Consider the following 25,236-nt stretch of genomic DNA (forward strand, 5'->3'; position numbering starts at 1 on the left):
CACACACACACACACACACACACACACACACACACACACACACACATATATATATATATATATATATATATATATATATATATATCACATCACATAGAACATATCACTTTCATAACCACTTCACTTCCATAACCACTTCACTTCCATAACCACTTACCTCCCCTTCCTCCCTGTCCCCCTCCCATTTGTCTCCTTGGTTTCCCCAGATGCTTCACTTCTATTTAATGTCATATATACACATTCTATTGGACGTGTCATCTGAATGGAGCTTGTACTTCATGGCAATCTCTAGGTAGGTTATTTCACCATCAACAATGGAACCAGTATACATAAGTCAGGAAGTGGTTGGGAAACAGGATCACTGTTCCACAAACAATTCCTACTTGAAGAAAGAAAAAGGAGAAAAACAGCACAATGGTCATGATTCATAATGCATCCTCCTTGAAAGACATTACAACAGAAATCTACCCTAGAAAACCAGCTGCCCTTGGTTCAGTTCACTATAGCTGCATCTGAGGTGAGGAGATCTGCTTCCTGCTCCTGTTCCAGAGGACTCGAGTTCAATTCCCAGCACCCACATTGGACGGCTCACAGCCAACAGTAACTTCAGTTCCAGGGGATCCAGTGCTGCCTTCTGGCCTCTCTGGACACACATGGGTGCTCTCACATGGAATACACACATAAATTTTAAAACAAAAACAAAAGTTTGGTGGGGTTTTGCTTATAATCCTTCAGTCAGTTCTCAATGCTAAGTCAGAGATCTCCTCAAGTCTTAGGTGTGAATCTAGATACTAACCTAAGAATAACCATCTTTTAGTAAGAAATTTATGATCTCTGCTTTGCCTGGAGCGTTCCACAGGATAGGTTCCCACCCCCAACATCTGATTTAGGAAAAAATACAGAACAATAGCAAGACTAGGGAGACACAACTATTCTGTACCCCCAGACTACATATTCTATCTCTTTGATGGACAAGGAGCACACAGTGGAAGATGTCCTGGGAAGGCAGAAACAGAGCTATGAAGTTCCCCAGGCTCCAGCACCATGGCCTGCTTTGTTTCCTGCTTCTGTTCATCACTCTCCCCCACCCTGCCACCAGTACTATGGACTATTTATTAACTGCATGGTGTGGGACCTTCCCCTTCCCTCAGAAACATTTAAGAAGAGGAATCTTGTTTTGTGTGGTGAGATTAAAGTCTTTTCTAAACCCCATTGGTTATTATCTGTGGTGATAATATTTTTGGTTGTGAGCCTATCCTTTAATGGCTGAGCCATCTATCCAGCCCACCATGGGGTTAACAAATGCCCTGCTCTGAAGGAGCTTTCTCTAGCTGCTTCTTCAATTTATTCCTTCCCCTAACCTTCCCCAGGACCTGACACTTGGCATTCATTCTAGGCAAGGTTCCTTACTAAACTGTTTAGAATTTGCTGCACTGAATTCCTTCTGCACCATCACAAACAGCTGCCTTTTAGGTCAACTTCTCCCCTCATTTACCCATTTCAAAGCCATGTTGAGGAGCCCCAAGGTAAGCCCCTAAAATCCAATTTGTCTGGTTTTTTTCTTGTTGTTTGTGTGTGTGAGTGTATAGCAGAATTCTCCCTTTCTTCTGCTCATATCCCCATCCCTGTACCCCAGCACATGACTTTTGTATTTAAAGTTCCACAGAACCTCTCAGCAGCTGTCAATAAACACCTTCCCACCCTTAACACTCCCGCCCATGTGCATTTCAAATCCATACTTCCATTCCAGTAAAACCACATCTTAATCCCAGTACACAATGGTCTACTTCGGCCTTAATTGACTTCTTACCCAGGAAAATAAATATGTATCTAGTCCATTGACTTAACCACTTAGCCTTGACTACATGCAGCGTATAAGGCTCAAAATAAATATTTATCTAATGTACAAATTCAAAGGCCCTAAATCCAGCCCAATTCTTTAAAACTGGCATTGTGAAAAGAACTCCCCCATACTGTTTTGAAGTTATTAATATGTAGCTGCTGTGTCCCCAAATCTCATCAACTTCTCAGCATTCCCTGAACAGCAGCTTCCTTTAAGACAGGAGCAAACTGGCAGACAGGAGTGGTCTGTACATTGTAGAAAAAAAGGTTTTAATATTCTTCTTTTATCTGTTTTTATGTTTTCTAAACTATCTGAAATAACTATTGTTTTATAACAAAAAGTAAAAAAAAGTGTCCTATAATGTCCCTTCTCTTACATAAATTTTAAATTTTTATTTAAATATTTCTCTTACATAAATTTTAAAAATGTATGTGTGTATATGTGTGTCTGTGTGTGGGTATGTAGATATGTGTGTGCAAGTGCCCACAGAAGACAAAAGATGTCAGCTCTCTTGGTACTGAAGTTATAGGCAGTCATGAGCTACTGAACTTGGGTCCTCTGCAAGAGCAGGAAGCACTTTTATCCGCTGAGCCTTGTCTTCAGTCCTACATAAATAAATACACATACACATACACATATACATATTCTGTCTTAGGGTTTCTGTTGCTATGAAGAGACACCATGACCATGGCAACTTTTATAAAGGAAAACATTTAATTGGGTCTGTCTTACAGTTCAGAGGTTCAGTCCATTATTGTCACAGCAGGACTCATGGCAGAGTGCAGGTAGACATGGTGCTGGAGAAGTTAACTGAGAGTTCTACCCCCAGATCATCAGGCAGTAGCAAGAAAGAGACACTAGGCCTGGTTTGACACACATCCTCCAACAAGGCCACACTTCCTGAGAGCACCACTCCCTATGAGCCTATGGGGGCCATTTTATTTCAAACCACTACAATATACATCTATTTAAATTCAATCAGGGGCCAGTGAGATGGCTCCTCAGGTAAAGGCATTTGCCCCCACAAGCCTAGCAACTTGAGTTCAATCCCTGGAACCCATGTAAAGGTGGAAGGAGAAAACAGACTCCACGAGTTACCCTCTGATTTCCACACTATGTGCTATAACATGCATACCCAACCCTTCCACACAATAATAACAATAAATAAAATACATATTTTAAATGCAGGGAGCTGAAGAGATGGCTCAGTGATCAAGAATGATGACTGCTCTTGGAGAGTCCACAGTTCGCATTCTCAGCACCCACATTAGGTGGCTCACAACTGCCTGTAATTCCAGTTCCAGGGGATCCAACAAACACCCTCTTCTGGCCTCTAAGAGCATGCATGCACACACACACACACACACACACACACACACACACACACACACACACACACACACCATACATGTAATAAAAAGTAAATCTTTTCAAATTCAGTCAGCACAGTTCTTCTGTAGGTCATGAAAATATTCTAAAATGGAACGATGTTGTATTTGCACAGTTCTATAAATTTCCTGAAAACCATTGGATTACACACTTAAAATGGATGGATTTTGTTGTGTGTAACTTATACTTCAAAACAGCAGTTTAAAAAGATAGAAATTCCATTTTATTCACTTAAAGGATAGTTATTTCATCAGAATACCCATACAGCAACCTCATGAAATGTTGGGAGCAAGGAGAGGTCAGCTGGTAAAGTGATGAGGAGGGAGGAAGGGGCGGGGAAAGGATGGAAGGAAGGAGAAAAGACTGAAGAGAGAGAAAGAGTGTGACATGGCCCCCTATAGCAGTCACATGAGGAGGTGTCAGCACCTTTAAGAAGTGGTACAACCTTTGGGAGGTGAGGCCTATCTGGAAGTCTTCAGAGAACACTGGAATATCCCTTTGAAAAAGAGATTGAGGCCCTGGCTCCCCCACCTTCTGTACTTTCAGGATGCCCTGAGGTAAGCAGCTAGCTTTCTCATGGTTTTTCTCCCCACCATGATGGACCAAAAACAATGAAACTGTGTGGCAATGGAAACTTTTTTGCCTTTTTCAATTGATTATCTTAAGCATTTTGTTACAGAAACACAAAGCTGATTAAAACACAGATAGAGGGAAGAAGGAGAGAAGAAAATATGTGGATTGGAGAGAAAGAGGAAGGGAAGAAAGGGATGAGAGAAGGAGAACAGATATAGAAAACTCAACAAGAGATGTCTCATTTCAGCATAGTTAAAGACAGCATAGCTACCCAGCTCTGTCACTCATCCCTACTCCGAGAGCTGTATGTGGTCTATTCGTCGGTTAGTAAATGAACAGTTCTGGCCCTCCAACACAGCAGCAGAAGGCTGAGACTTTGAAGACATTGATAGGATGTAAAAATTGCACTACCAATTTTGTCAGATGCACACAGCAATTGTAGCATTGTGTCTTTGAAAGACAGATTTTATGCAACAAACAGAATGCTCTCTTCATGTTGGTCTACCACATGGGGCTAAACAGCCCAAAGTGTTGCACCTCAAATGGAGAAGTGCTACATTCATATCATCTAATCTGACAGTTGTTTAACACATATTGGACACAATGAAATATGCTTCCTGTTTGGGAGGCTATAGAGGTGAGCAAGATATGGTTCCTATTCTCTAGGAATTTACAATCACATCAAGTAATCCTATACTAGGGGAGCTGTTATACTTTATGAGAGAGGAAATGAATGAAAGTAAGGCTGAGGCCTTTGTGAATAATTTTCAAAAAAAGAAAAGGGAATTCCTTCTAGCCGGGGGAAATAGCATCCACAGAGGGTAAGACACAATAAACTAGGCAACAGTGATTAATAGCACTTGTTGCCCTTGCATAGGACCCAGGTTGAGTATCCAGAAACCACATGGTAGTTCACAGTCATCCATAATTCAGGTTCTAGAGGATCTAACTTCCTCTGACCTACACAGACACTACACACATGTGCTACACACACATACATGCTGGCCAAACACTCATACATATAAAATAAAATAAATAAATAAATCTGAAAGAGAGTTTTTAAAAGAGATGGTGAACCCCAGTAAAATCAACAGAGTGAAAAGATGCCTTCTGGAATGGAAGAAAATATGTATATACCATAAGCAGAAATACAAGGAGTTCAAGAGGCTATACAAATAACTCAAAAAGCAAATAAACAAACAAAGCAAAAAAAAAACAAAAAGAAAAACAAAAAACCTCAATAGTTGGGGCTGGAGAGATGGCTCAGCAGTTAAGAACACTTGCTGCTCATTCAGAGGACTAGAGTTGAGTTCCCAGCACCCATGTCAGGCAGCCCACAAGCACCTGTGACTCCAGCTCCAAGTTAGTCAACCCCATATTGTGGTCTCCACAGGCACCCACCCATACAAAAATAAAATTAAAATCTTTTTAAAACTCAACTGTAAAAGAAAAACAAATAACCCAATCAAAAACCTAAATAGATATTCCTCTGAAGAAGACATACTACCATAGGAAAATATACTCCACATCACTAATCATCAGGGGAATGCAAACCAAAACCATAATGAGGTACCACCTCTCCCTGATAGAATGCTGCATTCTCAAAAAAAAGTTGGGAGGATGTAGAGAAAAGGGAAAACTTACCCAATGGCCAGCAAAGCTAGCTTAGCAGATGTCAGTGGTGGCCCAGGCTCCAAGGCAGCGCTCTCCCTCCAGGTCTTCTTCTACCGTGATCAGCACGAAAGCCATCAGTTGGGTGAGGTCTGTTGGGAAAAACAGCTTGTCAGATCAAGCCTGAACATTTCCTGGAGGAAAGCCCCACCCAGTAGGTGACCCAATGAACTTGCTATACAAGAAGGACTACTACACCAAGCTTGAGGATCTGGTACCCAGCATCCCCTAGAACAAGAAGGTGACCAAGATGGAAATCTTGCCACACATCATCGATGATGTCTTGGACCTTAGACTAGCACCTTGTGATCATCCTGTACCGCCAGAGACCTGGGCAGAAACAGATATCCAGGATGCCACTGACCACTTCAACACAGACATCAGCACCCTGTCCTTGAGGGCTTCTGAATCCCCCTCTGGGTTAAGGACAAGTGATAACAAAGCACTCTGAGGCTGAGTAACTAAGATTTGGAACTTTTTTTCTTTCCTCCTTTAAAAAAAATTCTTATTCCTTTTCCTTTTACACAAGTCTGCGGAATCTTTTAAAGCACTGAACTTAATTTTTCTCCCCAATCATTTCACCAGTAAAACAAGTTGAATGGATCTTTAGAAAGAAAACTAAGACTGTGGTAGCAATATTTGTTAAAAAAGGGCCTTAGATACCCTTACTGCAGTTACAAGGTTTTCTTTATATATTATCTCCACTATGGGGTGTAGAAACACTAAAAAAAATAGGGAATTGCCCAATAGAAGCAGACTTCACTTATTTTTCAAGTTACATATGGGAAGACTTTTAATCTGAAATTACATTTTTATTACATTTTAAATTTTGTTTATTATATACACATATGTTTATTCATAAGTGTGTAGGTATGCATGTGCCACAGCACACACAAGAAGGTCAAAGAGCAACTTCAGGAGTCAGTCTTCCTTTTCCACCACGTAGGCCCTGGTGTCTTGGACCTTAGACTAGCACCTTATTGACCCCAGAAATAACCTTATAGACACAAGCTTACTGAATGCAATATATATCCTTACCTGTGTGTGTGTGTGTGTGTGTGTGTGTGTGTGTGTGTGTGTGTGTGTGTTTGCGTGCGTGCGCGCATTTTCTTATACAGTGACAGAGATGTATATTTCTTCATAAAAATGTAAGGGTGTACCTATTCATGCTGAACTTTTTATAAGTTTAGTCATAAATGTACCTTTTGTAGAAAATAAATCAAGTGTGTTTATTGAATGGTGATTGTTTGCTTTATTGCTTTGATTTTTATGATGTTATGGCATAAGTGAACCCAAATAAACTCAAGTTCAAATTTATGGATGCGGTATTATGATCATAGTAAAATGTATCTGAATTTAAAAAAGCAAACAGAAGATATACTGGCACTTACAATAATATAACTAGAACTGATAGAGGATCATTACACTAAAGGAAACAAGCCAGACACACAAAACTGAGTATAACATGCTGCCATTCACATTTTGAATAACAAAAGTGAGTTTCTGGGCAGTAAGAGAGCTCAACCAGTCACCAAGGCTGACAACACGCCGGTGGTGGAAGCAAAGAGCTGACCCCCACATGTGGTCCTCTAAACTCCACGTGCATTCTGCGGCATGCGAGCGCACACACACAAACAAAATAGACAAAAAATGTATTAACATTTTTTAAGAGTTAATCTTATGGAAATTGAAAAGTAGAACCATAGTTACTAAGGGCTGAGGAGAATTGGGGGCAGGGAGGGATGGAGAGAGATTGATCAGTGGCCACTAAGTCATAGTTAAGAGAACTACATTCTGACTTCTATTGCACAGTAGGGCGACTTTAGATAGCAATAATGTGCTAGATTTTTTTAAAGCTGTAAGAAAAGGTTTTGAATGCTTTCGCCAAAGCAAAATGATAAATGTCTAGAGAGAGATAACATATGTACCTTGATTCAAACTTTACACGGTGTATATTTGTGTATATATTGAAATATCCCACTGGGGTTCCATAGGTACATATAAATTGATATTGGTAGACATCAGTTGAAATTTTAAATAAAAAGCAGGGCATGATGGTGCACGCTTATAATCCCAGCATGTGAGAGGTGGGGACAGGAGGTTCAGAGGTTCAAGACCAGCTTCCATTAGCAACAAGTTCAAGACCAGCCTGAGCTATATGAATCTTTGTCTCATTTCTTTTTCCTTTTAAATAAAAAAGTCAAATTATTTGGTTTGACTGCATATAAGAGTCATAAGCAAGATATGAGGGATGTGTAATTAGGACCAAATAGTGGGAGATCTGGGGAAATAAACCCTCCTCTACGGGTAAAATAAAGTCAATGTTTCTCAAGATCCTACTTTCTGGGCTGGTGAGATGGCTCAGAAGATGAAAGGCATTTTCTGCCAAACTTGAAAAGCTAAGTTCAACCCCCGAGACCTGCATGACAGAAGAAGAGAACTACCTCATACAAGTTGTCTTCTGGCCTCCACATGCATACTCTGACATGCACATGCCCAAATAAAAATGCCTCCACAAAGTCTTTGCTATGTACTTTTCATATTAAAGAAAGATAAGTTATTTGTGTGAGAGAATAGATTGTAATGGTTCACAAATTCTTCCAGTCTCCAAAAGAGATGGAGCATAACTTCCCTCTTGCTGACCTGAGTGTTGTAGTGACTCTGCTGATGCATCAAACATGCCATTGACACCATCAAGCTATAAAAAGTCCTTGACCTCCATCTAAGAGGCTCTCACCAGATGCTCTTTATGGGATAACTGAGTTTTCCTTGGCTAAGACCTTGTGGACAGGCTCACGTGGTTAAGAAACTAAAGTCCAGGTGAGTGAGCTAAGAAGCTGGTCTTTCCCCTAGGCAAGTTCAGATGTGAGCCCTGGCTCACACCTTGATTATAGTCTCCCACACAGCGTGTGATGGTTTGAATGAGAATGGCACCCAGGCTCATGTGTTTGAATGCTTAGGCCCCAGTTAGTAGAATTGTTTGAGAAGGATTACGAGGTGTGGCCATGTAGGAGGAGGTGGGTCACTAGGTGGGGGCTTTGAGGTTTCAAAAGCCCATAACATTCCTGTTGGCTCTCTCTCTGCCTCATGCTTGTAGATCAGATGTAAGCTCTCAACTACTGCTCCAGCATCATGTCTGCCTGCCTGCTGCCATGTTCCCTGCCATGATGATCATGGACTCTACTACCTTCTGGAATCATGAGCCCCAAATTAAATGTTTTCTTTTATAAGTTGCCTTAGTCATGGTGTCTTATCACAGCAATAGAAATCTACAGGCCAGCCAGCTTTGCATACACAGCATTGAATAACAAAGAGACCCTATCTCAAATAATACAGAGGACAAAGACTGAAACCCAAGGTTATCCTCTGACCTCCACACATGCACCTGCACTTACACATACACACACACGCACACACACACACACACACACACACACACACACACACACACACACTTTAAAAAGTAGGAAGAGCCGGGCGGTGGTGGCGCACGCCTTTAATCCCAGCACTCGGGAGGCAGAGCCAGGCGGATCTCTGTGAGTTCGAGGCCAGCCTGGGCTACCAAGTGAGTTCCAGGAAAGGCGCAAAGCTACACAGAGAAACCCTGTCTCGAAAAACCAAAAAAAAAAAAAGTAGGAAGATTCAGTCATTAACATAGATGGGCAAATGCTTGGAGTAACAAAGCATTAAAGTATTTTCTAGAGGTCCGAGAATGATTGTTTACTGGTTAAGAGCACTGGTTGCTCTTCCAGAGGATCAAGGCTGAGCTCCCAGCACCCACAAGGCAGCTCACAAGTATGTGTAATCTCAATCCCAGGAATCCAGCACCTTCTTCTGGCTTCCTCTGGCACGTATACTCATGATTTGTAGACATACGTGCAGGCAAAACACCCATACATATAAAAATAAATAAATAAAATTTTAACAAAATAATATTTAAGATAAAGTATTTTCTTTTTATATTTTATTTTATTTAAATAACTTTTTTTCATTTATTTTACATACCAACCGCAGTTTCCCCTCTCTCCTCCCCTCCAAGTCTCCCCCCACTTCTCATTCCCTCTCCCCTTCCACTCCTCCTCCATCTCCATTCAGAAAGGGGCAGACCTTCCATGGGCTTGAACAAAGCATGGCACATCAAGTTAAGGCAGGACCAAGCTCCTCCCCTTGCGTCAACACTGGACAAGGTAATCCATCATGGGGAACAGGTTCCCAAAAGCCTGCTAAGCACCAGGGACAGGTCCTGATCTCACTGCTAGGAGCCTTACAAACAGACCAAGCTACACAACTGTCACACACATGAGGAGGGCCTAGGTCAGTCCCATGGAGGCTCCCTAACTGTTGGTCCAGAGTCCATGAGCTCCCACGAGCTCAGGTCAGCTGCCCCTGTGGGTTTCCCCATCATAACCTTCCTGGTTCATACAATCCCTCTTCCTTTTCTTCAGTAAGACTCCCGGAGCTCAGCCCAGTGCTTGGCTGTGGATCTCTGCATCTGCTTCCATCAGTTACTGGATAAAGGCTCTCTGATGACAATTAGGGTAGTCATCAATCTGATTACAGCAGATGGCCAGTTCAGGCACCCTCTCCATTATTGTTAGGAGTCTTATCTGGGGTTATCCTTGTGTATTCCTGGGGGTTTCCCTGGTGCCAGGTTTCTCCCTAACCCCAAAATGTCCCCCATCACGATGTCTCTTTTGTTACTCTCCTCCAATCTGCTCCCTCAAGTTCCAATTCCTCCATGCCCTGTCCTCTGCCCCCAGTTTACCTAGGAAATCTCTTCTATTTCCCCTTTCCAGGGAAACCCATGCATTCTTCTTTGGGCCCTCCTTGTAAGATAAAGTATTTTCTAGACTTACAATCTTTGGATTGCATGAAGATAAGAGAAGGTTCACTCACAGCATAATTAGGAAGTCTAGTAGAGGGAAGTTTCGAAGGCAAAACAATGAGATGGGTAAAAATGAAAGTCTACAAGAGGGTCCTGGGATAATTAGAGTGTTCTCTTTGAAGTTTGCTTACATGTGATGCAGAAAGTAATGAAAATAAGAAAAGGAATGCTTTGAGACATTTAGTCCCACTACTAACGAATGGTATAGACCAGTGGTTCTCAACCTTCCCAATGCAACCCTTTAATAGTTCCTCATGTTGTGGTGACCCCCCAAAATAAAATTATTTTCATTGCTACTTCATAACTCTAATTTTGCTACTGTTATGAATCATAATGTAAACATTTGCCAAACGGGGGGGGGTCACAACCCCCAAGTGGAGAAAACTTATATAAATAAATGATGGAGCAGCAAGAAGCTGAAACTTGGGGTTGGAGAGATGTCTCAGCATAAGAGTACACGCTGCTCTTGCAGAGGACACAAATTCAGTTTCCAGTACCCACGTTAGGTGACTCGAAAGCTTGTGAAGCCACAGCTTCAGGGTATCTGACTCCCTCTTCTGGCCTCTTGGGCATTGTACTCATGTGCACATACCACCCCCCACACATACATATGCACATAACGAAAAAGAAAAGAAACTGTTTAAAGAAGAGAACTCAGAGAATAAATAAATACTTATAACTTTTCTCTGACACCTTGTGTCACAAATACCTGCCTACGGAATTTTGTCTCATTTGCATAAAATACATATTTGTATATGAAATGAGTTCTATCTAGACAGCCAATTGAGTCACTTAAGTAAAGTGACAATCTATGATTCTTTAAGCCAATTATTTGCAAACACATCCCAGACTCGCATTTAATGCAGAAGACTCCAAAGAAATCATTAAAAAGCCTCGAGGGAAGAAATCATGCTCCAAACCTACAGGAACGAACTTTACAACTGAAGTTTCACATTTTGTCCTTTAGTTGATGCATTTGGGTAGAAACATTCTCAAAATAAACTTATTTCAGTGCTTCTCAGAGTCTTTCTTTTTATTTTTGTTTGGTTTTATTTGTTTATTTGTTTGTTTGCTTTCTTTGCTTTGGTTGAGCCTCTGCATCCAAGTTGGCCTGACACTCACAGTGGAGCCTGGACTGTCCTCAAACTCATGTCCGTCTTCCTCCCTGGCCCTCCCCAGCACTGGGGTTAAAGGCAAATGTGTTTCTTTAGTCTCTGGCCACTGTTAAATCTGAAGTTCCTCAATTGCCCTTCTTCAGATCAAATAACCTATATTTTGTCTGCACGGGGATCTTTGTCTTCTGGCTCTGCAGTCAGCAGAGGACATGCCTGCACTGGAAATTTTCTGCATCAAATTTCTTCTCCAAGAGCTGAGTGTCCCCCAACACCCGGCACCAGATCCCAGGAGCTAGGTAATTATCTCTAACAGAAAAGCTACTGTTGGTTGGACATTTTTAATAAGAAACAGGGGTGAATCTCAGCAAGCAAGGTCATATTTCTTAGTTGCCTTGTAATTTCAAATAAAATGGACTCTGAGCCAGGTTCCTCTAAGTTTGTGATCACCCTCTTCCTTTCTCTTCCCCTGGGGTTGTGAAATGTCCCAACAGCCAGCCTGTCATCGGTCATTAGTCTAGAGGAAGTCGAAGTAATTGATGAGTTACAGGTATCTCCCTTCCTTCTGAGATGTATACATTCACCAAGAAGCTAAATAGAAAGAATCCAACAAAAGGTCTTGGATAGATCAGGAATACAGGAAACATACCTAAACATAATAAAGGCAATTTACAGCAAGCCAACAGCCAATATCAAATTAAATGGAGAGAAACTCAAAGCAATTCCACTAAAATCAGGAACAAGACAAGGCTGTCCACTCTCCCCATATTTATTCAATATAGTACTTGAAGTTCTAGCTAGAGCAATAAGACAACAAAAGGAGATCAAGGGGATACAAATTGGAAATAAAGAAGTCAAGCTTTCACTATTTGCAGATGATATGATAGTATACATAAGTGACCCCAAAAATTCGACCAAGGAACTCCTACAGCTGATAAACACCTTCAGTAATGTGTTGCTCGAGTTTTCCTGACTGGCCCACAGTCAGGACAAATCTCTCTCACCCGCCAGTCCCAAGCCACTCAAACCTGATCAAGTAAACACAGAGACTTATATTGGTTACAAACTGTATGGCCGTGACAGGCTTCTTGCTAACTGTTCTTACAGCTTAAATTAATCCATTTCTATTAATCTATACCTTGCCACGTGGCTTGTGGCTTACCGGTACTTTACATCTTCCTTGTCCTGATGGCGGCTGGCAGTGTCTCCTGACTCAGCCTTCCACTTCCCAGCCCTATTCTCCTCCTTGTCCCGCCTATACTTCCTGCCTGGCCACGGACCAATCAGTGATTTATTTATTGACCAATCAGCAACACATTTGACATACAGACCATCCCACAGCACTTCCTCCTTTTTTTTTTCAAAAAGGAAGGTTTTAACCTTAACAAAGTAAAATTACATATAATTTGGGAATTTGGACGTAGCTTCTCTTACTACTTCCTGCTGGAGGGGGGCGCTGTATCTTATGGGGGACATAAAGAAAATTTAAGGATCATGGAGTAGTCCATGAGGCTGTATTGTCTGAGCCAGTTGCCTTGAAAGGATTCTGGATGTTGGATCATCTGGGCCATGGTGTCATCGGAGACCTTTCAGGTGGTCTTGGCTGGTCAAACCTGATGTGTCTTAATCTGGAACAAATCCATAGCCTCTGGCTTTCTGTGGAAACAAAAGCAGAATCTCCTTTCCAAAGCAACATATCCTTATATCCAAATTTTGAAGTCAAGGTACCTTTAAAATATGCATATTGGTTTAACTCAGCTTCCTTTACAATCAAATATCTCTCTGTAGTTAAGAATCCCAAAGACAACACAATCCAGATTCTCTGTGTAATATTCATCTTCACGTGGCTTATTTTTTATATTAATTTTACTGTCTCTTTAAAGACTTTATTTTTTAAAACCATGTATTTGTTTCTATACTGTATATATCACCTTTTTTGTCTCTTTCAAGCCTACATATATTTTGCACATATTTTAAACTATTACATCTGAATCTGTCTTATTGTGAATCTATTGCTTTAAACTGCAGCATCTGTGGCTGCTGGCTCCGCCCACCTCAGCTTCCCAACATGGCAGCAGTACTGTAGTTTTCCGCCAGCTCTGGGAGCTATCGTGGGTCTATGCTTTTATCCAAGCAGCGTGTAGCCCAGAAACCTCTTTTTTTGTTTTGTACTAGAAAATCCACCATGCAGCTTAATGTGTCACTTGCAGAGGCCTCATTCCCGCCATACCGCAGGTCGAGCACGCACGCTAGGAACCCGCCAGTAGCTCAAACCGGCAGCTGCCGCTCATTTGAGAGAGACAATTAGGAAGCTGTTTTTAGCTCCGTTTTAGAATCTTTTTTTTTAGTTTTTAGGTGGAAACTCTTGCCCCACGTTGGGCGCCATTTGTTGCTCGAGTTTTCCTGACTGGCCCACAGTCAGGACAAATCTCTCTCACCCGCCAGTCCCAAGCCGCTCAAACCCGATCAAGTAAACACAGAGACTTATATTGGTTACAAACTGTATGGCCATGACAGGCTTCTTGCTAACTGTTCTTACAGCTTAAATTAATCCATTTCTATTAATCTATACCTTGCCACGTGGCTCGTGGCTTACCGGCATCTTTACATCTTCCTTGTCCTGATGGCGGCTGGCAGTGTCTCCTGACTCAGCCTTCCACTTCCCAGCCCTATTCTCCTCCTTGTCCCGCCTATACTTCCTGCCTGGCCACGGACCAATCAGTGATTTATTTATTGACCAATCAGCAACACATTTGACATACAGACCATCCCACAGCAGTAATGTGGCACGATACAAGATTAAGTCAAAGAAATCAGTAGCCCTCCTATATACAAATGATAAATGGGCTGAGAATGAAATCAGAGAAACATCACCCTTTACAATAGCCACAAATAATATAAAATACCTTGAAGTAATTCTAACTAAGCAAGTGAAGGACCTGTATGACAAGAACTTTAAGTCTTTGAAGAAAGAAATTAAGAAGATATCAGAAAATGGAAGGATCTCCCATGCTCATGGATAGGTAGAATTAGCTTAGTAAAAATGGCAATCTTACCAAAAGCAATCTACAGATTCAATGCAATCCCCATCAAAATCCCAGCACAATTCTTCACAGACCTGGAAAGAACAATACTCAACTTCATATGGAAAAACAAAAAACCCAGGATAGCTAAAAGAATCCTGTACAATAAAGCAACTTCTGGAGGCATCACAATCCCTGACTTCAAGCTCTACTATAGAGCTATAGTAATAAAAACAGCTTGGTACTGGCATAAAAACTGACATGTGGACCAATGGAATTGAATTGAAGACCCTAACATTAACCCGCACATGTATGAACACCTAATTTTTGACAAAGAAGCCAAAACTGTACAATGGAAAAAAGAAAGCATCTTCAACAAATGGTGCTGGCATAACTGGATGTCAACATGTAGAAGATGGCAAATAGATCCACATCTGCCACTGTGCACAAAACTTAAGTCCAAGTGGATCAAAGACCTCAACATAAATCCAGTTACTCTGAACCTGATAGAAGAGAAAGTAGGAAGTAGTCTTGAATGCATTGGCACCGGAGATCACTTCCTAAATATAACACTAGTAGCACAGACACTAAGAGCAATAATTAATAAATGGGACATCTTGAAACTGAGAAGCTTTTGTAAGGCAAAGGACACAGTCAATAATGTTGCTAGAGTTTTCCTGCCTGGCCCACAGTCAGGACAAATCTCTCTCACCCGCCAGTCCCAAGCTGCTCAAACCCAATCAAGTAAACACAGAGACTTATATTGGTTACAAACTGTATGGCCGTGGCAGGCTTCTTGCTGACTGTTCTTACAGCTTAAATTAATCCATTTCCATTAATCTATACCTTGCAACATGGCTCGTGGCTTACCGGCATCTTCACATGCGACTTGTCATCATGGCGGCTGGCAGTGTCTCTCCCTCCGCCTTTTACTTCCCTTCTCTATTCTCCTCCTTGTCCCGCCTATACTTCCTGCCTGGCCACGGGCCAATCAGTGATTTATTTATTGACCAATCAGCAACACATTTGACATACAGACCATCCCACAGCACCTCCCCTTTTCTTTTCTTAAAAAGGAAGGTTTTAACCTTTACACATCTCCAAAGTCAGCTTGGTATATTTGGGAATTTGGGCGTAGTTTCTCTTACTACTTCCTGCTGGAGGGGGGCGCTGTATCTTCCGGGGAAACAAAGAAAATTTTAGGATCATGGAGTAGTCCGTGAGGCTGTATCATCTGAGCCAGTTGTCTTGAAACGGTTCTGGATGTTGGATCATCTGGGCCATGGTGTCATCGGAGACCTTTCAGGGGGTCTTGGCTGGTCAAACCTGATGTATCTTACTCTGGAACAAATCCATAGCCTCTTGCTTTCTGTGGAAACAAAAGAGACTCTTTTCCAAAGCAACATATCCTTACATCCAAATTTTGAAGTCAAAGTATCTTTAAAATATACGTACTGGTTTAACTCAGCTTCCTTTATAATCAAACATCTCTCTGTAGTTAAGAATCCCAAAGACAACACAATCCAGACTCTCTGTGTAATAGTCATCTCTACGTGGCTTATTTTTTATATTAATTTTACTGTCTCTTTAAAGACTTTATTTTTTAAAACCATGTATTTGTTTCTATACTGTATATATCACCTTTTTTGTCTCTTTCAAGCCTACGTATATTTTACACACATTTTAAACTATTACATCTGAATCTGTCTTATTGTGAATCTATTGCTTTAAGCTGCAGCAGCTGTGGCTGCTGGCTCCGCCCACCTCAGCTTCCCAACAGGGCGTGGTACTTTACCACCAGCTCTGGGAGCCATCGTGGGTCTATGCTTTTATCCAAGCAGCATGCAGTCCAGAAACCTCTTTTTTTGTTTTGTACTAGCAAAGGCTAAATCCACAATGTAGCTTAGTGTGCCACTTGCAGAGGCCTCATTCCCGCCATACTGCAGGTCGAGTGCGCACGCCAGCAACCCGCCAGTAGCTCAAACCGGCAGCTGCCGCTCATTTGAGACAGACAATTAGGAAGCTGTTTTTAGCTCCATTTAAGAATCTTTTTTCTCAGGTTTTAGGTGGAAACTCTCGCCACCACGTTGGGCGCCAGAGATCGACTACAGACTCTTAATGACTTTCAAAGATTATTTGGAGACATTTCTCATCTAAGAACTATTGTTGGGGTAAAAAATGATGAACTGAATAATTTGTTTAAAACCTTAGAAGGTGATAAGGACTTAAATAGTCCAAGAGAATTATCACCTGAAGCTGAGAAAGAATTGGCCTTGGTAGAAAAGAAAGTACATGAAGGGCACGTAGATCGTATTGATCCAAAGCTGGATTGCATTTTGGTTATTTTACCTTCTAGGCATTCCCCAACAGGAATATTAATGCAAAGGGAAGATATTATATTGGAATGGATATTTTTACCAAATAAACCAAATAAAAAATTAAAAACTTATGTGGAAAAAATCTCTGACTTGATTTGGAAAGGAAAATTGAGACTTCGTCAATTAGCAGGAATAGACCCAGCAGAAATTGTCGTACCTTTAACTAAGGAGGACATTGAAAAATTATGGATAGAAAATGAAGCTTGGCAAAAAGCTTGTAGTAATTTTTTGGGAGAAATTAACAGCAAATATCCCAAAAGCAATAGAATTGATCTTATAAAGAGAGCTGATTGGATCTTGCCTCAAATTGTGAGGAAAAAACCCATATCTGGAGTTCGTACATTTTATACAGATGCCAACAAACAAGGAAAGGCAGGTTACAAATCAGAAAATTTAAGTAAAGTGGTTCAAAGTCCTTATAATTCAGTTCAAAAATCAGAATTGTATGCTATTCTGTTGGTATTAATGGATTTTTCAGAACCTCTCAATATAGTAACTGACTCTCAGTATGCTGAAAGAGTAGTATTACATATTGAGACTGCAGAATTTATCCACGATGCTTCAGAATTAACTTCATTATTTATTCAATTACAAGATACAATCAGAAAACGGAGTCATCCTTTATATATAACTCACATCCGATCCCATACTGGTCTGCCAGGCCCTCTAGCACAAGGCAATGATGAGATTGATAAATTATTGATAGGAAATGTGCTGGAGGCCTCAGAATTTCATAAAAAACATCATGTAAATAGTAAAGGTTTAAAAAAGGATTTTTCCATAACCTGGCAACAAGCCAAAGAAATAGTAAAGAAATGTCCTACTTGTTCCTTCTACAATCAAACACCATTACCAGCAGGATGTAACCCAAAGGGTACTCAGAGGAATGAAATCTGGCAGATGGACGTGTTTCACTTTGCAGAATTTGGAAAACTGAAATATGTACACCACACTATCGATACTTATTCAGGATTTCAATGGGCAACTGCTTTGAGTTCTGAAAAAGCTGATTCTGTAATCACTCATTTGCTAGAAGTTATGGCCATTATGGGTATACCTGCACAAATCAAAACTGATAATGCTCCATCATATGTCTCTGTTAAAATGAAACAGTTTTTTGCTTATTATAATATAAACCATGTTACAGGTATACCACATAATCCTACAGGTCAAGCAGTTATAGAAAGATCAAACAGAACTCTAAAGGATATGCTAAATAAACAAAAAGGAGTAACAAAAACCCCCAGAAATAGACTACATAATGCTCTATTAACTTTGAATTTTCTCAGTGCCAATGAGAAAGGAACAACAGCTGCAGAGAGACATTGGATAATAGAAAAAACTACAGAATTAAATCAACCTATATACTTTAAGGATGTGCTGACCTCAGAATGGAAACCAGGGTATGTGTTACGTTGGGGACGAGGTTTTGCTTTTATTTCTACAGGAGAAGATAAGCTGTGGGTACCATCAAAATTGATAAAGGTTCGATTTGAACAAGAGAGACCTCTTAATTAGAGGAGGTGATAGTTCATCAACTATCGTAAACATCCAATTTAAACTAACTTACACCAGTAACACATGCCTTTTCATTTAATCAGATAACTTGTCAAAAAGGAACATCCCCAAAAAACCTTGGGGAAAGGTTTTTGTTTTTGTCTTTTAGGAGAATGAAGGTTAACAAATTTGAAGAACACTGGACAAATGAGACAACTGAAGAAAAGGAACAAATCATCTATCCTAAGAAACAGAGTGAAATGGCGTATGGGTATGTTATCTAAAAAAATTTTATGTCTTCCTAAATGTTTGTTTCTGCTTTTCTTTAAAGATTTAACACTATTTAACTTCTAATAGTCCCAGTTCAATTAAAATTTAAAGCTGACTTTGGAGTTGGAGAATGGCTCTCTCCTTCTTTAAACTCAAGCATGTTGTTAAAAGGAAAATGCAAACTCCCTGTATCATGCCAGAGGAAAAGAGCCATCTTCTGCTATGGGACAGGAGAAAAGCCAAATTAATTAAGGGACTATTCTATTACGAATCTCAACTCTTTGATTCTATTCTGATTCTTTAAACTTTTCTTAAAGTATGAATTTTATATCAAAATTTACAAGATCAATATATATAGATATATATACATTTTAAACTTTGTTAAGATATAAATGGTCATATAGTGTACTAACTAATTCTAAAAAGTCGCATATATAGTCTTTGTGTTCGAGTCTCTTATCAGTTTTTTGCAGGAAATCACGGTTAGGCCTAACATCAACTGAAGTCTCCAGGAAGAAGATGGGGCCCCACAACAACAACAATTCCACGTGGACAATAATAACATCACTAAGCTGACAAACATCATCTACAGATCAGCTTTGAACTACAAAGTGCTCAGAGCAATTTTGAGAAGAGCTAGTTGAGATGATCCAGTCTCAAAGACTACTTGAATAAGGATTTGAGATAAACCCTGAATTTTGGCATTATACACAGACTGGATAACGAAGGATATATTTACCTTTCCTAGAATTTGACAATTAACCTAAAATTTTTCTTTCAGGATAAAGATACCTTCGCCCATACCCAGCAGGAAGCAATTTCAAGAATACGACGCCCACATTCCCAAAGAGGTGGTGTGGGGCGGTTGGTTTTTTTTGGTCTTTTAATGGGTTTTGGGTCTGGGATAATTTTCATTGATTAGGGGGGTTGGTTACAAGTTGTTGTCAAGGGTTAGGAAAAAGGCTAAGCAAAGGAGATTAGATTTAAGGTTCTTATTAAAAAAAAGAAAAGAAAGAAAGAAAAGAAAAATGTAAATACTTTACATTGGATTGGATTGTTTTATATTGTATACAAATTATATATATTGAAATTGATATTGTTAGAAAATGTTATATATATTTTTCTAACTGTACCGTTCATCTAACAATGTAATGCAATTTTCTGATCCTTGAATGTTATTACCAACTATTAGGATATAAAGAAATGAAAGTTAGTAGTTAGATATTATAATAGAACTTGTAGTTATATTAGGTATGTTTTCAAGATTGAGTAGATATATTTTAGATAGACAGGTTATCTTCAAACCCTTCAGAGATCTACAGAATATGGCATTTAAAATGTTTTAATAACTTAGAAAATTTTTCTTTTTTGTTATGACTATGAGACATGTCGGCTCCTGGCAGTACCAATCTACTTCAGAGAAAATATGGGCATTGAAGAAACTGCATATGGAGTTAACTTTCATTGTGGCAAAAGTTAGCCACTGGACAACAAAGTATCCTCGAATCAACAGGACAAAATGGACAGACAGGACATAAAACAAAGGATTACTGATTCTTGCCAAAACAAGTGTGGTTATGGCTTTATCAAAAGGCATCTTCAGAGGCCAGGACAATATGGCACCATCCCTGAAGTGGCCTTCGCAATTCGAAAAAGGTACAGTGCCCTTTTCTTCGAAGGCAGCTGAACAGGCAGTGGGCCGATGGCCTCTGATGTGCAATGGAACAGCAGCTGAAACAGTTATTCTTGAAGAGTAACTAAGCTCACGCCTCTCAATAGTAGACTGGCATTTGATGGAGGGATATGGAGAAGAATGGGATGCTGAGATGAAGCCATATATACACAGCCAGGAAGAATGGACAGCTGAGTTGGAAAACCATCAGCAATTTCCAGAATTTGAAATCCTGAATCAAAGCTTTTGTAAGGCAAAGGACACAGTCAATAAGACAAAACAACAGCCTACAGAATGGGAAAAGATCTTCACCAACCCCACATCTGACAGAAGGCTGATCTCCAGAATATATAAAGAACTCAAGAAACTAGACATCAAAATACCTAACAGTCCAATTAAAAAATGGGCCAGAGCTAAACAGAGAATTCTCAACAGAAGAATCTCAAATGGCCAAAAGACATTTAAGGAACTGTTCAACATCCTTAGTCATCAGGGAAATGCAAATCAAAATGACTCTGAGATACCACCTTACACCCATCAGAATAGTTAAGATCAAAAACATTGAAGACAGCTTATGCTGGAGAGGTTGTGGAGCAAGGGGAACACTCCTACACTGTTGATGGGAATGCAAACTTGTACAGCCACTTTGGGAATCAGTATGGCAGTTTTCCAGAAAATTGGGAATCAATCTTCCTCAAGACCCAGCTATACCACTCTTGGGCATATACCCAAGGAATGCTCAATCATACCACAAGGACACATGCTCAACTATGTTTTTAGCAGCATTATTTGTAATAGCCAGAACCTGGAAACAACCTAGATGCCCCTCAACTGAAAAAGATAAAGAAAATGTGGTACGTGTACACAATGGAGTACTACTCAGCAGAGAAAAACAATGACATCATGAGGTTTGCAGGCAAATGGATGGAACTAGAAAATATCATCCTGAGTGAGGTAACCCAGACTCAGAAAGACAAACATGGTATGTACTCACTCATAAGTGGATACTAGATGTAAAGCAAAGGATAACCAGACTGCAACCCACAGCTCCAGGGAGGCTAGTTAGTAAGGAGGACCCTAGGAAGGACACATGGAATGCCCAGCAATGGAGAAGTGGATGAGATCTACATGATCAAACTGGGGGGGGGCGGTAATGGAGGGCAAGTGACGGGGAATGAGAGCTTAGGGAAGTGGGAGGTTTGAGCTGGAATGGGAACAGAGTGGGAGAGCAGGGAAAGAGATACCATGATAAATGAAGACGCCATGGGAATAGAGAGAAGCAGAGTGCTAGGGAGGTTCCCAGGAACCAACAAGGATGACTCCACCATAGACTACTGGCAATAGTCAAGAGGGTGCCTGAACTGACCTACTCTGGAGATCAGATGGCTGAATACCTAACATCATAGAACCCTCATCCAGTGACTAATGGAAGCATATGCAGAGATCCATGGCCGGATCCCAGGCAGAGCTCCAGGAGTCCAATCGATGAGAGAGAGGAGGGATTATATGAGCAAGGGATATCGAGACCATGACTAGAAAAAGTACAGAGACAACTAGCCAAACTAGTGGAAACACATGAACTGTGGACCAATATCTGTGGAGCCCCCATGGAACTGGACTAGGCCCTCTGGATAAGCGAGGCAGTTGTTTAGCTTGAACTGTTTAGGGGGCCCCCAGGCAGTGGGATTGGGACCTGTCCCTAGTGCATGAGCTGGCTTTTTGGAGCCTAGTGCCTATGGTGGGACACCTTACACAGCCTTGGTGCAGGGAAGAGGGGCTTGGACCTGCCTCAACTGAATGTACCAGGCTCTGCTGATTCCCCATGGGAGACCTTGCCTTGGAGGAGGTGGGAATGGGAGGTGGGTTATTGGGAAGGCTGGGGGTGGGAGGAGGGACGACAGGGGAATCTGTATTGGTATGTAAAATGAATAGAAAATCTCTTAATAAAAAAAGAAAGAAGCAACAACAATTTAAAAATAAATAATAGCAGTAATTGCATTATGCCAGGAATCTAGCATGCTCTGGTCCTAACCCATATGTTATACCTTAGACAATAACCTACCATGACTCCACCCTTCCATCTAAAAATATATCCAACTTCCTCAGACTTTGTTGATATCAAGAGAAATAGAGACAACCCTGGCTTAGGACCATGGAAATGGAAGCAAAGTCATCAAGTATAAATAAAGGACTGGATTTAAAGGCCAGACAGGCCTGCATAAAGCCCTAGAAGTTCATAGTCAGGATATACATAGAAGGCTTGAACTGGGTGAGCAATCCAAGGGCTGAAAAAGAATACATTGGTGTGAGCATCTGATGAAGCCATCCATGACTTTGATGAAAGCCGTTTTAGAGTCAGAGGAAGAGGAAATAAGATTGAAATGGGCTTAAGAGTCTTTAAGAAGGAAGAAACAGATATAGCAAGTTTAGGCTGTTCTTTGGGAAATGTGATAGCTAACCGTGATTTAGAGCTCTGCCAAGACTTGTTAAAGGTTTTCCCCCCCCCTTTGGAGATAACAGCAACTTTAGTATCTTAAAAGGCCACAGGGAAAGAGCCAAATTGAACACATAAGAAAAATATCAAGAAATATCTTTATTCTAGTGGAGATGGGAAAGAAGAGGCTTAAAAACACATAGAAAAGGATTGGCTTGGAAAAAGTGAGCAATGGCTAAGTGGGGGAAGGTGCATATCCCCAAGCCTAACAACCCGAGTTCAATCCTTGGGAATCACACAGGGTAAGGAGAGAACCAGCTCCCACAAACGGGCCCCTGATTTCCACACATGCACCATAGTGTTGGTGTGTGTGTGTGTGTGTGTGTGTGTGTGTGTGTGTGTGTGTGTGTGTGCAATCAATCAATCAATAAATTTAAAATGTTTTTCAACTGAAATACAGGAAAGAAAAGGAGGGTCTGGACTAACTTAGGGAAGTTTGAGATCAGGAAGTTATCAGAGTTTCAAATCTCAGGATTCATTTCTCTCTGTATAGTACAAAATAAGATCACCTTCTAAGTGAGAGTATACACAGTGGGTTTGAGCATTAGATGAAGATTTTAGATTCCTTTACTTGTATCATTTTTGCACATAAATATACAGTCATATTAAATCTACTCATTTTTATAAACAATGGTCTTTTTTAGGATTGATTTTTATTTTATGTGTATGAGTGTTTGCCTACATATATGTATATGAACACCACATACATGCCTTGTGCCTGCATGCCTTGTACCTGCAGAGGCCAGAAGAGGGCATTGGATCCCCTGGAACTGGAGTTACAGACAGTTGTGAGCTGCCATGTGGGTGGTGGGAACTGAACCTGGATCCTCTGTAAGAGCAGTCAGTACTCTTACCCACTAAGCCATCTCTCTGGTTTGCATTGATTAATTCTAATAGTTTGTTGGAGGCACCTGTAACTCTAGGACTTGGGAGATGGAGACAGAGTGTTACAAGCTCAAAAATAGCAAACATGCGCTATCCAATGAGGTCCTGTGTCAAAAAAAGAACTAATGTGCAAACCAATTACAGTAGTTCGAGAATTCTCCATTTGCCTTTTGCTATAAATCTCTGAAGCTGGACATTCTTGTTCAGGAGTCCTCAACCCCCCAGGTGGAAAGATGAACAGAGCAAGGATTACATTGTCCTGCTGGGTAGGGCCAGCACGAGAGGAAGGCAACAAGAGGGTTTGGAAAACAGTAGCATGTTAGAAGAGAGAGAAGCTGCGGAAGCAATGAAGTATGGAGTCTTCCTCTGGACAGGAAAAGACTTAAAGCCCCAGGGGCAGGAAAAAGAAGTTGAGTCAATGAGTTAGTGGAGCAGATGCTCTGGAAACAGAAGGGTGAGTATGAGGAAAGGCTGGATGGCTAATGGAGTATAAGCTTTAAAATGAAGATTAATTCCAAAAGGGTCAAGACCATTAAAAGAGATTACTGATGTGGAAAGTGGGCAGTCTCCTGGAATCTCACTCTGGTTGGCAAGGCTTCAGATTCCTCTATCTTGTCTTCCAGACTGAAGTAAACCATTTCCAAGCCTCAAAGCCATCCTGAAGAGTTCATTTAAGCAAATGTTCACTAAATGTTGATTCAGTAGCTCCTGAAAGCAAGGCTACCTGGAAGTTAAGAAAATAGCTTGAGAGTCAGGCTCCCTGGCATGGCTGCCCACCCTGATGTATAACCCTGGTGTGACTTTGTTGTTTGGTTGGGTTTGGTTTGGGTTTTGTTCTGAACTGACTAAATTTATTCTTTTGACAGTTTCATACATGTGTGTAACACGTTTTGTTCACTCTCACCACTGTACTGTTATCTCCCTCCAATCCCTGTCACTCCTGACCCCTCCTCCCCACAAGCTCCTTCCCCACATTCATGTTTATAACAGTGAGTTTCAATTGTCATCTTGACAATCTAGATTCACCTGGGAAGGAAGTCTCGGTGAGGGATTGTCTAGGTCAGTGGTTCTCAATCTTCCTAACGCTGAGACCCTTTAATATGGTTCCTCATGTTGTGCTGACCTGCAACCATAAAATTATTTCATAGCTACTTCATAACTGTCATTTTGCTACTGTTATAAATCATAATATAAATGTTTTTGGAGATAGAGGTTTGACAAAGGGTCTAGATTAATCCTGGAGTGAGTTCTTGAATACCTCTGAGCCTCAGTTTTCTAGTTTCTAAAATAAGTGTATTGGGACTGGATAGATGTCACAACAGTTAGGAGCATTTGCTGTTTTGTCCAAGGACCTGAGTTCAGTTCCCAGTATTCATGTCAGCCAGCTCACAACTGCCTATAACTCCAATTCTAGGGGATCCAATACCCTCTTCTGGCTTCCACAGGTACCCATATGAACATGCAAAGACATAGGCACACACATAAACAATAAAAGATAAACCTTTAAAATATGGTTATTGCTGTGGAATAATCCTCTTGTACAC

At 40.7% G+C, this 25,236-nt stretch overlaps 1 pseudogene; it reads left to right on the forward strand.

The window, feature by feature from the left end:
• The first annotated feature begins 5,477 nt into the window (after positions 1-5,477).
• Positions 5,478-5,927, forward strand: LOC128114051 (DNA-binding protein inhibitor ID-2-like; annotated as a pseudogene).
• The last annotated feature ends 19,309 nt before the right edge of the window (positions 5,928-25,236 follow it).

Source organism: Peromyscus californicus, unplaced genomic scaffold, assembly GCF_007827085.1.
Source record: "Peromyscus californicus insignis strain IS unplaced genomic scaffold, ASM782708v3 Scaffold_10__1_contigs__length_136768540, whole genome shotgun sequence".
In the NCBI taxonomy this organism is placed as follows: domain Eukaryota; kingdom Metazoa; phylum Chordata; class Mammalia; order Rodentia; family Cricetidae; genus Peromyscus; species Peromyscus californicus.